Raw genomic sequence first — 13907 nt, 5'->3', positions numbered from 1 at the left:
TTAGATGTGGAATTATATAGCATCTTGGTATTTTCAGGTTTATATTAAAAAACACGGTAGCTTAACATGCCATTAAATACACAGTTAAATGAATGGCTAACAACTTCATAAAATTCTTAGATAATTAAACAGATCCATAAGTAGTAATGATACAAATGATGGTAGTTCTTGTGCACTTCCTTGCACCAAGCAGTTCTAAGTTGAGAAATGAACTCTTTATGAGAAATGAAGTCTTTAATATTCTCACCTCACCTGTTAGGTATATTGTTATTATTCGCACTTTACTGGCACAAACCGCAGCCCAGAGAAGTTGAACTAGCATTTGAATTCAGCATTCAAGCTATCACGCCTGGAAGCACACCCACCGTTTCTGGAAACCACTGACATAAACACGGACACGCAGACACATGTGTTGAACACACAGAACCCAAGCTGTTTTAGTTAAATTCTAGGAGAGAGGCAGACTACCTAAGCAATTGCACAGGACTCCTCTGAGAAGACCTGAAGGGGCACAGGATGAGACACCCCAAAATGTGCCACATTGGCATGAAGGCTATTTCGAGTTAAAAGTAATTAAAACCCAGCAGAAGCAGAAGCAGCTCTCTGCCCGCCCCCACAACTGCCTACATTTACATTGGAAAGGAGAGCCTGTCACAAGAATAGAGCTATAGAGACTCCCCTCTTTATCTAAGGAGCTCATCTACATAATAGGGCAACCTTAGTTTTCCAAACATCTTTCACTTTCTTGCCAAAGAGCCCCCTCCCTCCCTCTGGATCCTCGGATCCTGCCCCTCTCCTCAGCTCAGATAAGCTTCGTGTTTTCTCACTCTCTTCGGAATCTCATGTGTATGTGGGCTTCCTGTATGTACGCCTATTAAATTTTATTTTCTTCTGATAATCTGTCTCATGTCAATTTGTTTCTAAGTCCAGCTAGAAGGACCATAGAGCAGAGGAAGCTCTCCCTCCCTGACAAACCAAAATCAGTTCCTCTAAATTATTCACTGGTGGGGAGGGTTAGCTGAACAAATAGTCACCGACTCTTAACTCTCTCCCCTTAAGTGACACCTTCTGGAGGTTCATTCACGTGGAACACTTCTGTCTTTATCCTCTCTTGGCCCCTGGGTGATACAAATCTCCCTTAAAAATATCACAATATCAGTCTATTTGCAGAAAAAAAATGTTATTTTTCTTTCCCCCCCCAGAGCGGATCAGAGGCAAACTCGGATTTTCAAAAGGAATTTTTCTAAATATACAAGGGAGAGCAAAGAGGAACGAAATAGAACGAGGCATTAAAAAGTACACGCGCTTAGAGAAAAACATGTTTCTGTTCCTGTAGCATTTAAGCAGTTTATCAGGCTAAAACCCTCTGTTCTATTCCCCCAGAATGTTACACTCCAGCCTCAAATGGCTGGAGCCACCCTGCAGGCAATCTACCTGGCTTCATTCAGGTCCTTCTCCCTCCCTGGTTTTCCCCATTGGATGAGAACTGTCTTTTCTGTGGGGAGCTGGCCAATTGCCCAACTTGTCCTCTCCATGAAGAAGAAGACATTTCTAACCTGCTGCTGACCTACAATGCCCCCACTTAGGTCCAGTTTCACTGTGATTGACAGCCCTTAGCCTTCATGAAGGGAGCCGCGTGTATGCAGCCACAAGAGAGGCATATTCTCTCACCATTTTCTACATGGAGGGTAGGAGCGGATTACAACTAGGCAGTTGACTCTGAATCTGTATCTCGGCTTCCCAGCTACAGGAGAGCCAAATTTTCCAACTCACTAGAAATAAGTAGGTCCTGGGGAACTGATGTAACCAAATTAATTTCATGAGAAAGTCATTTAGAAGCCTTCATGGCGATTGTATAATTTTAGCTGGAAAAAAGCAAAAACAAAAACAAAAAAAAACCTGTGTGGTCACAGTGACCATGCTGCCACACTGTTGTCATCAGCAACACATTCAAACAGTGACACTTTTTTTCACCATGCCCTCAGATTTTCAGGGTATACACGGTCTGAAGCTTCTGGCCTTCATACATGGATAAAATCAATATACTCTTACTATTCCAAGACATTCATTCTACAGAGCTAACAATTACAATGCACGATCAGATTTATACCATTTCTCTTTCTGGGAAATAAAAAATGTCACGCAGTCTCTATTTCTAACGTTTTGTTTTCTTTTTCTTCGGGAAAACATATATACCTGATTTTATTTTTTAATTAGCTGCATCATAGGAAGAAAGTCCACTGATTCCACTATTACAAATCTATTCCAGATTGCTGCCCGGTATAAAAGAATAGAGAAATTTGTCAACTGTCCAACTAATTATCTCAGTGTATGAGAGCCAAACCAAATAATCCCAGTCCCCAGTGAATATTCTGAACTGAATTGTCTAGATAACTACCATGCAGATTCAATAAAAAAAAAAAATGAGGATATAAACATTACTGTATTTGTTTCATTAATTCATTAACGCGTATACCTCCAAATTGTTCATCTTGGGCTTTCGGAATAATGATCACAATAAAAAAATCATAAGAGCTAGCATTTATTGACTGAGTAAAATATGAGCCAGGCAGTGTGATAAGTGCTTTCTGTGCATTCTCATTTAATTTTACAACAAGCCTATGAGGTAGGCACTCACATACCTGGCATAAAATGGAACCTACCATTCCCAGATATCTCTTTAACTTTATCTGCGTAAACAGCTTTGCACATATATTACGCCAATAAAATTTCCCATGCGTGGTATGTGGGTTCTTTTCAACTCGGTGTTTTTCCTTTTTCTCAAAAGCAAATGAATTTCCTTTTAGTCATCTTTTTGGCGTTTTTCTGATTCTCATATCCTTTCCTTTACTCTGATTGCTATCTTGAGTACAATGCCTGTCCCTGATGTTGAATGATGCTGAGAATCATGAATTTATATGTGAGATTCAGAATGTTACATAAAATGTTATTCCTTTATACTTCATGGAAATTGCTATTTCTGTTAACATTTAAGAAATGGAACAAGTTATGTAGAATAATGTCTGGTTGTGATGGGCTCTGCACACCTGGATAGATAAAGGTATGGGGAACGTAGAAGGTACGGTGTGCAAGTGGTTACCTGTCCAAGGGGTACCAAGCGTTGACTAGGTATGAACCACTGAGGAATACAGTTTCCCCACAAGTTAAAAGCCACCTAGGCACTGAGAATCCTAACGTATTACAATTAAGGAGTAACAGATGACTGATAAATTCCCAAACAAAGTGTGAATGGAACACTTTACAAACGATTCAGTGGAGGCTGCATGCCTTCTTCAGCCTGTTGGAAAATTATTATCTATAAGGTGTTCCTTATTTTAATGGAAAGTCCTATGATACTGCAAAGTAAGCAGAGCTTCAAGTAAGACAGGCCTGGATTGAAACCCTGATCTTAATGATTACTGGCTTTGTGACCTTGGGAAAAGCGGTTAATCTTTCTAATTCTAAAAGTAGGGTAATAATGAATCTTTTCTCTGCTTAACCTCCTTAATCTCTTTCAGGGAAACAGGGTTTCTTCACGGAAAATACTCATTCTTCTTCCTTAAATATTGCATCGTTTGATCACTCTAGCAAAATTCATCCTAAAGGTAAATTGTTTTCACAGGCACAAATAAAAAAGCAAATTGTATTGCAGGAACAAGATGTCTTAGTTTTCACCTTGATAGGAGAAGCAGAGGAAATGTCACCGGCTAGACCCCCAAACCTGCCCTTTACCACCCACCTGCTTATACCCAATAACCTTTGTCTTAAATTTTTCCTTAAGCTCTTCTTTCTGGCTTACCTCTAAACTCAGGCAAATGAAACTTGGAACCACCCCTCAGGTGATGGCCACTGACAAGACCTGGCCAGGGCCCAGACCACCCAGATGGGTTGCACTAAATCCGTGACTTGTGCCTCACTTTGCAGATGGACCATGGAGGGATGACCGCCTCCCCACCAATGACCAACCATTGCCTTTACCTCTTTATAATACTAACATCTCTGCCAAGGAGGATCCTCAGCCCCAATTACATAACATAGAATGTACGTATAGGAATGTTTCCTTAAGGCACATACGTGACCTTATGCTCGCCTCTACATTCAAGACAAGGCTTCCCTACCTAAATATTCATCCTAATCCTAAACAAAAGGAACCCATCCACCCTCTTTGGAGAGTCACGGCGTTGGAAGCCATTTCCCACGATATCCTTATTTGCTGCAAATGAAAGCTTTCCTTATTCAACAACTCAACCTGGTGGAGTTTCTTATTCAACAAGGAACAAACTCACTTTGGTTCAGTTATTAGGTGATTGAAGCTGGAGAAAGTCCCAATAGTAAGACTAGTTTTTCAGGGCCTCACTCTAGGGATCTTTAAATTGTGCTTCTGTTTAGCATCTCCATTTTTCAGGTGAACAAGTAGAAGCCTTGATATAAAAACTGAAATCTATGAGGGGCGCCTGGGTGGCTCAGTCGGTTAAGCGTTCCACTTCAGCTCAGGTCATGATCTCAGGGTTCGTGAGTTTGAGTCCCATGTTAGGCTCTGTGCTGACAGCTCAGAGCCTGGGTTCTGTTTCAGATTCTGTGTCTTCCTCTCTCACTGCCCTTATCCCATTCATACTGTCACTCTGTGTCTCTCAAAAATGAATAAACATCAAAAAAAAAAAAAAAAGAAAAAATCTGAAATCTGAATTCTCAGCTACATGTGAATAGGAGAAAAAAATCAAGAGAGGAATTATAAATTGGGCAACTTCAAGATGCTTAAACAGTCAAAAAAAAAATTCGCTTAAGATGAAGGAATTGTAAATCAAATGATAAAATAACTAGGACCCCCGAAAACATATTCAAGTGCACAGACTTTCTTTTCCATAGAAGCTCAATCGATGTAAATCCAATTATATATTTACTGGGCTCTTTTTATGCCCTTGGCATTCATCTGAATAATGGAGACTATTGATGTTACTAAACCATATACCAACATTTAATTTTTTTTTAACATGTATTTATTATTGAGAGAGAAAGACAGAGCATGAGCATGAGAGGGACAGAGAGAGGGGGAGACACAGAATCTGAAGCAGGATCCAGGCTCTGAGCTGTCAGCACAGAGCCCCACACGGGGCTCGAACTCACAAACTGCGAGATCATGACCTGATCCGAAGTTGGAGGCTTAACCGACTGAACCACCCAGGCTCCCCAACATTTACATCATATTCTTATGTTAAACTGTGGCTAGATAGCATCTTTAAGGTTTTGGGTTTGAGGTGAAAAAGGTTAGAGGAAATAAGCTATTTTTCATTTTCAGTAAATATATTCAGAACACTGAGGAGTCAAAAATTTGTTATGGACTGAAAGAGTTGAAGTTTGGAGATAGGAAAAAAAACCTGTTAAGTGGGGGAGGGATGCAGTACAACATGGAGGTAAGAAGTGTATAATACAAATGTAGGTCGTATTGCTGGTTTTTAGCATTTATGAACAGAGGTGGCTCATCGATAAATAATTGAATAAACATGCTAAGATTTCTAGTTAGTGATTTATATCCTTTTATTGTGGTTATTTAAAAATTTAGGGAGAGGGGTGTCTGGTTGGCTCAGTTGGTTAAGCCTCCCACTCTTCGTCTGGGCTCAGGTCGTGATCTCACAGTTCTTGAGATCCAGTCCTGCATCAGTCTCTGTGCTTACGGTGCAGAGCCTGCTTGGGATTCTCTCTCTCTCTCTCTCTCTCTCTCTCTCTCTCTCTCTCCCCCTCTCTCTGCCCCTCCTCTGCTCATGCTTTTCTCTCTCTCTCTCTCTCTCTCTCTCAAAATAAACATTTAAAAAATAAAAATTTTGTTAGCAGTGCCCTTACAAAATATATCTCCATATTTTTGTGTTTATGAAACTTATTTCTCTCACATCAGTATTCCTGGGGATCTACCATGAAAGCATTTCATTTTCTGTGGAAATATTATGGCATCACAGATAATGCCATGGAAGCAAACGTGGGTTTAATTGTCAATGGAAAGAGGCCATTTAACAGGTACCAAATCAAATGAAATAACTTGATTTCACATGAAACCAAGTGAAATAACTAAAATTTTTTTAATAGGATGATATTTCCGATTATCTTAGTATTTTTCTTTTTCCTTTTAGTCTTCCTATTTAAACATCTGAATTTAATTTATCTCATTTAGATTAAAACGATGCAAAAGTTGAGCACAACAATTCATTTTCAGGGGTGCCTGGCTGGCTCAGCTGGCAGAGCACATGCGTCTTGATCTTGGGGTTGTAGGTTTGAGCCCCACTTTGGGTGTAGGGATTACTTAAAAATAAAATTAAAATAAATTTCATTTTCATAATAAATCAAAGTCTGATGAATAATTGAAAGGATAGATTCATATCTGCTTTAGTTTCTTTCTAGAACATATTCATTTGGTGCTTAGCTACTCTTGGATTATAAAACCTGAAAGTGTGGGGCGCCTGGGTGGCTCAGTCAGTTAAGTGTCCAACTTCGGCTCAGGTCATGATCTCACCGTCCGTGGGTTCGAACCCCGCGTCGGGCTCTGTGCTGACAGCTCAGAGCCTGGAGCCTGTTTCGGATTCTGTGTCTCCCTCTTCTCTGACCCTCCCCTATTCATGCTCTCTCTCTCTCTCTCTGTCTGAAAAATAAATAAATGTTAAAAGAAAATATTTTTTAAAAAATAAAACCTGAAAGTGTATGTGATACTATGTTTGTATATCCTCAATATTTTTGGAAATAGAAAGATAAAAAAAAGGAAAATATGTTAACGACATTATTGCTTTTTCTTATTCATCCATTATAAAAACATTTGCTAAAGAATTAAAATATACCAAATTCTACATTAGGTGAATAGTAAAGACTAAGTGACAAACAAAGCAGTTACTATCCTGGTATAAATTTTTTGCCTGACTAAAGCATCAAGATCAAGGTATTGTGAGAATAAATCATAAAGTATTAAAGAAGTAGGGAAGCAAGCGTGCATAATTTCTCCCAAATGAAAAAAAAAAGGCAACCAAAATTCCAGGTAAAACAGAAGAACAAGAAATTGCATGGTCTGAATAGGAAGCAAAGTGTAATATGGTGTGATTTCAAAATATTAGGGAATGGAGAGCTCAATTGTCACATAGCAGGTGCTCAATAACCTTTGATGAATGAGAGAACTAACTCATATAATAAAGAAAAATGTACTTGATCTGCATTTTGGACTCATTTTTTTGGGTTGCACAAGAACTGTAAAGATAGTCTAGTCATTGGAAAGAGTACGCAGCAAAATATATAATTGGTTTTGCAATAACAATATTTACACAGTACAAGAAATACAGGTAGTGTCTGATGTAAAAACTTTTGAATGAACCTTCAAAGACAGTGTGGAAGATAAATGTCAATCACTGAAGAGCATGAACATGTGATCTGACTTGAAAATGTTAAACTTTCTAGGCCAAGATTCAATTAATTCCTGTCCCAGCTACTTGTATATATGTCTCTACATATGTTACAGATGTTTAGAATTGGGAGGGGGAAATGTGAAGAACTGAAAGAAATGAATAGGTATTATAATATTCAGCTTACAAAGTTTTAACTTATAGAACTAAACATATAGAATTGAAAAAAAAATTACTCTATAGCTGATGATTATTTTGCCAAGGAGATGTTACTGATTTAAAAATATGTACTTAAATAATTTTAATAAAATAAAGGTGAATTGAACAAATTTCAGAAAATACAGAAAAATGTATAGAAAAAACATAATTCAGTTCTTAATCCCCTATGTAAGATTACTATTGCTAACTTTTGAGTTTGTTTTCTAACACTTAAGTACATGAATATATTTGGTTCCCAAACTTGTAATTGTGCTTGTGTATTATTTTCCCCAGCACACAAATTATATCAAATAGTACCTCAAAATGTTTTTTCTGTTATTTTGCATTTTAATGGCAATTTAATATTTGTTATAGTATGGGCAAATTCATTTAACTATTATTCTTTAGAACATTAAGGCTTTGGAATAATAATTATTTTATCATTCGTTCTACAAAAGTCAGCATACCTGTGTCCATGATTATTGTCTTTACTTACAATTAGTCAAAGTTATCTCTTATTCTGTATTCTATAAGTTATGGAGAGGAAGCCACTTCCAATGAATGGGAACAACATGGCTTGAATTCTTGCCAAAATTTTCTTTATCCATCTGTAAATCTCCTTTTCCTTTAAATGTGTGCCATTTGGGAGCGCCTGGGTGGCTCAGTCAGTTGAGCCTCCAACTTCTTCGGCTCAGGTCATGATCTCACGGTTTATTAGTTCGAGCCCCGCGTTGGGCTCTGTGCTGACAGCTCAGAGCCTGGAGTCTGCTTCGGAATCTGTGTCTCCCTCTCTCTCTGACCCTCCCCCACTCACACTCTGTCTCTCTCTCCTTCAAAAATAAATAAAATTAAAAATAAATTAAAGATAAATAAATAAATAAATAAATAAATAAAATAAATGTGTACCATTCAAAACATACACGCACATTTGAGATACTACCTTTGGCCATGAAGACTTTGGCCCAAATCAATTTGCCAGATGATTATATGTGTAAATGTTAAATGCTGCAGTGACAAGGGAATGTTATACCTTGCATTGACAGTTAATACACTTCCCATAGGAGAAAGGTATATTCTCACATCAAACCATCAGTGTCCTTTTGGAAAACTGCTATACATAAATTCCACTCATGTTTAGATTATATTATTAGCAGTTTATAATCAGATACTGTTTTGTTTCTGGTACATGAGTCGTAGCCCTTAAACATACAATGTTATGGTTTATATAACTTGCAACTCTCATGGATCCCCCAGCAATGTCTATCTTAGTCTGGGATACAATGGGAGTGATAAATTCAAAAACACTGGTAGCTTCCACATGAGGGTTTTATAATGAATAAGGATCCTTAGTTTTACAGCTAAGGCAATGAATGCCTCGCTTTTTTACTCATTCCATTATTTTTTTAAGTATTTAAATGGCTTAAGTGTTTAGTTTAAGAAATTGTAAGAACGGAGTAAAACTCTGCAGATATTAGAAGTATCCTATTTTACAGTTAATCAAAAGGTCAGGAGGCCTTTTGTACTAAACAAGTCTCATCAGGGTAGTTCATTAACACAATTAGACAAAATGCATTCTCAATTTCAGCTATCTGTTCATTTTAAGGCACTTTCTGCCTTGCTTAATCAAATTAAACATGGGAGACTTTTCTTGGCTACATAATCAACATGTAAATTAAAATGCACAGGGATCTCCAAAGAATAAAAAAAAAGAAGTTAATTATTTAATCGTTTTTTTCCCCCTCTATGTATTGGGTTGAGAACGTTTAATTAAAAGAGAAAAAGAAAAGTAAGTAAATATATCTCTAACATATGTTTATTTCTCTTCTATGGAAATGTGACTCTAATTAATATTAAAATGACAACAATAGAATATTGAATTTAATGTTTTTTTTATTAATTTTTTTTTTCAACGTTTATTTACTTTTGGGACAGAGAGAGACAGAGCATGAACGGGGGAGGGGCAGAGAGAGAGGAAGACACAGAATTGGAAACAGGCTCCAGGCTCCAAGCCATCAGCCCAGAGCCTGACGCGGGGCTCGAACTCACGGACCGCGAGATCGTGACCTGGCTGAAGTCGGACGCTTAACCGACTGCGCCACCCAGGCGCCCCTTTAATGTTTTAATAGTAAGGATTTAGACTAATCAAAAATTGTCATTTTATTTGGAAAACTTAATTGATGGAGATATAATGTGTTTTCAGAAAATGCGGAAGAGAGTTTTAAATACTATTTTCCTTTTATAAACAAGTGGCCATACATTTTTCAAATAGTCTACCTTTGTAAAAACTGAAAATATTGCTGAGGATCAAAGAGACAAACTGAGAATCCATTTGACATCTTATTAAGAAAGTTCAGGAATAGTTCATTTGGACTTTAATTTGCCATCCTCTGAGGTTTATGATGGAGTGAGTACAAAGTGTGATTATTGATTCTCCATCTCTGCAATTTCTATCCGCAGAAGATTATTGTGAATAAATTCACTTTCCAGCTTGATTTTTCTGACTTCTCAGTATTTTCTGCCTATTTTCAAAATGTTAAAATGTTGAGTTCAGACAAATGCTAGTAATCTCTGGCTTCCCTTTTAGTTTGCATAATCCTGCATAATATAAACTTTGTTTTTACATGAGAAGCTCTTAGGCCATATATTTCTTGATTGCGACTGCTCTGATCTGAATCAGTGCAAAGTCACTTAATATTCACTTAGAGATGCACTCGGTTATCTCTCACCTATAGATCATATTGTTAACTTCAGAGCTGTCAACCAGCTACAAAACCAGTAGCGGGTTTTATCCAAATTTTTTTTAAGTTATTTATTTTGAGAGAGACAGAGACAGCACGAGTGGGGGAGGGATAGAGAGAGACGGAGAGAATCCCAAGCAGGTTCCACACCACTAAGGCAGAGCCTGACATGGGGCTTGAACTCAAGAAACTATGAAATCATGACCTGAGCCCAAACCAGCAGTTGGACACTTAACTGACTGAGCCACCCAAGTGCCCCCCCCCTTTTTTTTTTAATTTTTGAAGTTTGTTTATTTTGAGAGAGAGTGCGCTCATGCGCACATGAGTTGGGGAGGGGCAGACAGAAAGGGAGGGACATACAGAAAGGGAGAGAGAGAATTCCAAGAAGGCTCCATGCTGTCAGCACAGAGCCTGACACAGGGCTAGATCTCACAACCCTGAGATCATGACCTGAACCGAAGTCAAGGGTCAGACACTTAACCAACTGAGCCACCTGGGTACCCCAAATACCAAGTTCTATGCCAGTGATTCAGAAATGTTCTGAAACACCCCCTACAGTTTTGTACTGTATAAATGCCCTCATGTACTACTTCTCAGGAAGATAGATAATGTACTGATAGGTGGAAAGTTCACTTATCTACATGCTGTATGTATTTTGACAATGGGACATTTTGAGTGCTCTTCAATACTAGCAAATCAGGGCCCCAAGTAACATTAATTCAATGACCATTTGAGAAATGTGTGTGACTTGCTGTTCTGGGTAGATGATATATAAACATAAATAAGACCTAATCTTATCCTTGAATAACTTATAATTAAGAGAGAAAAACAAAATCACGCCTTTTGAGATGGGGAGGACTCAAAAAGTCTTAGACCTTTTTGAAACTGAGTAATATTGGCTACCAAGGTAAAAGATAAACATAATAGCATGCAAATTTTAGGTGATGGCGTTCCTAAAAGATAACTCAATTGTGTAGTTAAAAAGCATATATCATGTGTTTGTATTTCTATACATACATATTTATCCTTGTTTGTTTATAATTAATTCATATAATGAGAATCTTATTTGTGGAAAGATTACACAGTACAATTATGTAAGTAAATGTGTATGTATGTGTGTGTGTGTGTGTGTGTGTGTGTGTGTATATATATATATATATAATTTAACAAACACATATTCTTGTATGTTATTTATTTCCAATAACAGCCCTATGATTTACATATGATTTTTTTTAATGTTGATTTTGGGAAAGAGACAGAGTGGGGGAGGGGCACAGAGAGAGAGACACGGAATCTGAAGCAGGCTCCAGGCTCTGAGCTGTCAGCACAGAACCTGATATGGGGCTCGAACCCATGAAGTGTGGGATCATGACCTGGGCCGAAGTCGGATGCTCAATCGACTGAGCTATCCAGGTGCTCCATTTTCATTTCCACTATACAGGTAATAAAGCAGAAGCCCAAAGAGTTTAAGTAAGTTACTTGCACAAGGTTGCGTAGCTAATAAATGGGAGAACTGGGATTTGAACATCAGTAGTCTGGGAATAAAATAGAGGAAAGTCTTGGGGTGCCTGGGTGGCGCAGTCGGTTAAGCGTCCGACTTCAGCCAGGTCAAGATCTCGCGGTCCATGAGTTCGAGCCCCGCGTCAGGCTCTAGGCTGATGGCTCAGAGCCTGGAGCCTGTTTCCGATTCTGTGTCTCCCTCTCTCTCTGCCCCTCCCCCGTTCATGCTCTGTCTCTCTCTGTCCCAAAAATAAATAAAAAAACGTTGAAAAAAAATTTAAAATAGAGGAAAGTCTTATGTAATAGAATAAGAAAAAAAAATCCTATCTTGAAGGGGAGGGGAGTCGGGAGTCATTAACTGCTTCTAAGCAAAGAAGTGTCAAGCATCCAGAAGTAGTTCAGAATTTCAGGGTAAGTGTGCTATGAAAAGATGAATTTGTTCAGTCCTGTATATAGATAACACAGTCACAATGATCTTATTCGAGCATTATTTTTTTTTTAACTTGGGAAGTGATCTTTGGAGTGGAAAATCAATTATCATTTAAAAAATATTTTTAAAAAAGACTAAACAGTAAAGAGCCTGGAAATGACATGTGATTTCAGTAGAATTAAGAGAGCGTATGTGACTCTTTCTGGAAGAATTTAAGAGAGAAGAAAATGCCCTAGACAGTGTTGTGAAAGTTCACATTAACGTTGAAGTATTGTAGGCTTTTTTGTTGTTCGTCATTTGCACTTATAAATATTCATGAATTTCTCTAATTACACGCAAAACTAGCAGGCACCAGGAAAAGTACTTTGTACTTTTGTTGATTGAATAAGTTGGAAAGTGCTAGATTAGAAAGAGCAGGCACTTCTCAATCGTTATTTATGCAGTCCATGCCAACAAATATATTTATATAATGTTTTGACTGACAAGACCTTTCCTTTTGTTCTTTCCATTTTTTTAAATTAACTAAGGAGAAATCTAAAGAAGGAAAAATGTGCCTGGTGGTAATCTGGGCCTCTGAATTTTTAGATCCACTGGCTAAGGAGTCAATTACTGAAAGTTTCCAATTGTATGGGAATCATATCAAAGCCATGGCTTTGTATTATTTACCCAAATAAACAACATTCTTTAGAAGCAAACAGGCAGTTTAACTAATGAAAAATGTAAATTCCAGCTTTGTGTGTTATCCATGAATGCTCTGATACCACAATTGTGATTTTAAAGTGTTTCCCTACTGTGAAAACCGTCTTCGGCAATGATGTTGGATGTTGACTGCTGAATGTCAGAAATAATGATCTAGCTGCACTGTAATCTTTGCTGAATGAGTTCTATTATATGTCACATTTAGAAGAGTATTTGTGTTGTTGAATGATTTTCAACTAATTATCGAGTACTGCTTGCATTTTATAGAATATAATAATCGCGCAAAAAGACTACTCTTAATACTGCTAAGTCCAATTTTATACATCATATTTGAAAAGTAAACTAAAATTGACATATTTACCAGAATCCATATATATATATTTATGTGGATATATATATATGTGTGTGTGTGTGTGTGTGTGTATATGTGTGTGTGTATATATATGTGTGTGTGTATATATATATATATCTCATTATTGCAATATGGGCACAACATAAATGTTTTCCTTGCTTTCAAAAGAATGCAATTCAGATTCACTAGTAACAGCATTTTATTTGTGATTATTTTATTTTCATATAAAAAATAAGTGTAAGTAATATGAAGTAGGAAGGATTTCTTTAGAACATCTTGGCTACTCCACTGCCCCTCTCTGCCAGGCCAACTGGTTTATTTAGACTGTGGTCCATTCACAGATCAGCTTGCTCTAAGCCTTCATAAAAAGTTCTAATTATATTTGCTTAACATTGTTTAACATTTTGGGTGGGGATATAGGTACTGAAATAAGCTTGATTTTCTTTTCACTTTCTGTTAAAAATAAACCAATTATATTGTTCTCATACTTGTTTGAGAGCTCAAAGCATAGGGAATGTTTATCGTCTTCTCGGATGGTCGGCATTTTAAAAAATGCCCGGTGGTTACCATTTTAAAAACTGGTCAAAAAATGAAGGAAAGAAATTAAGCATTGACAC

This window comes from Herpailurus yagouaroundi, unplaced genomic scaffold (assembly GCF_014898765.1).
Source record: "Herpailurus yagouaroundi ecotype Mexico unplaced genomic scaffold, PumYag 28, whole genome shotgun sequence".
NCBI lineage: Eukaryota > Metazoa > Chordata > Mammalia > Carnivora > Felidae > Herpailurus > Herpailurus yagouaroundi.
The sequence above is the reverse complement of the archived record's forward strand: the minus strand, read 5'-3'. Positions refer to the sequence as shown.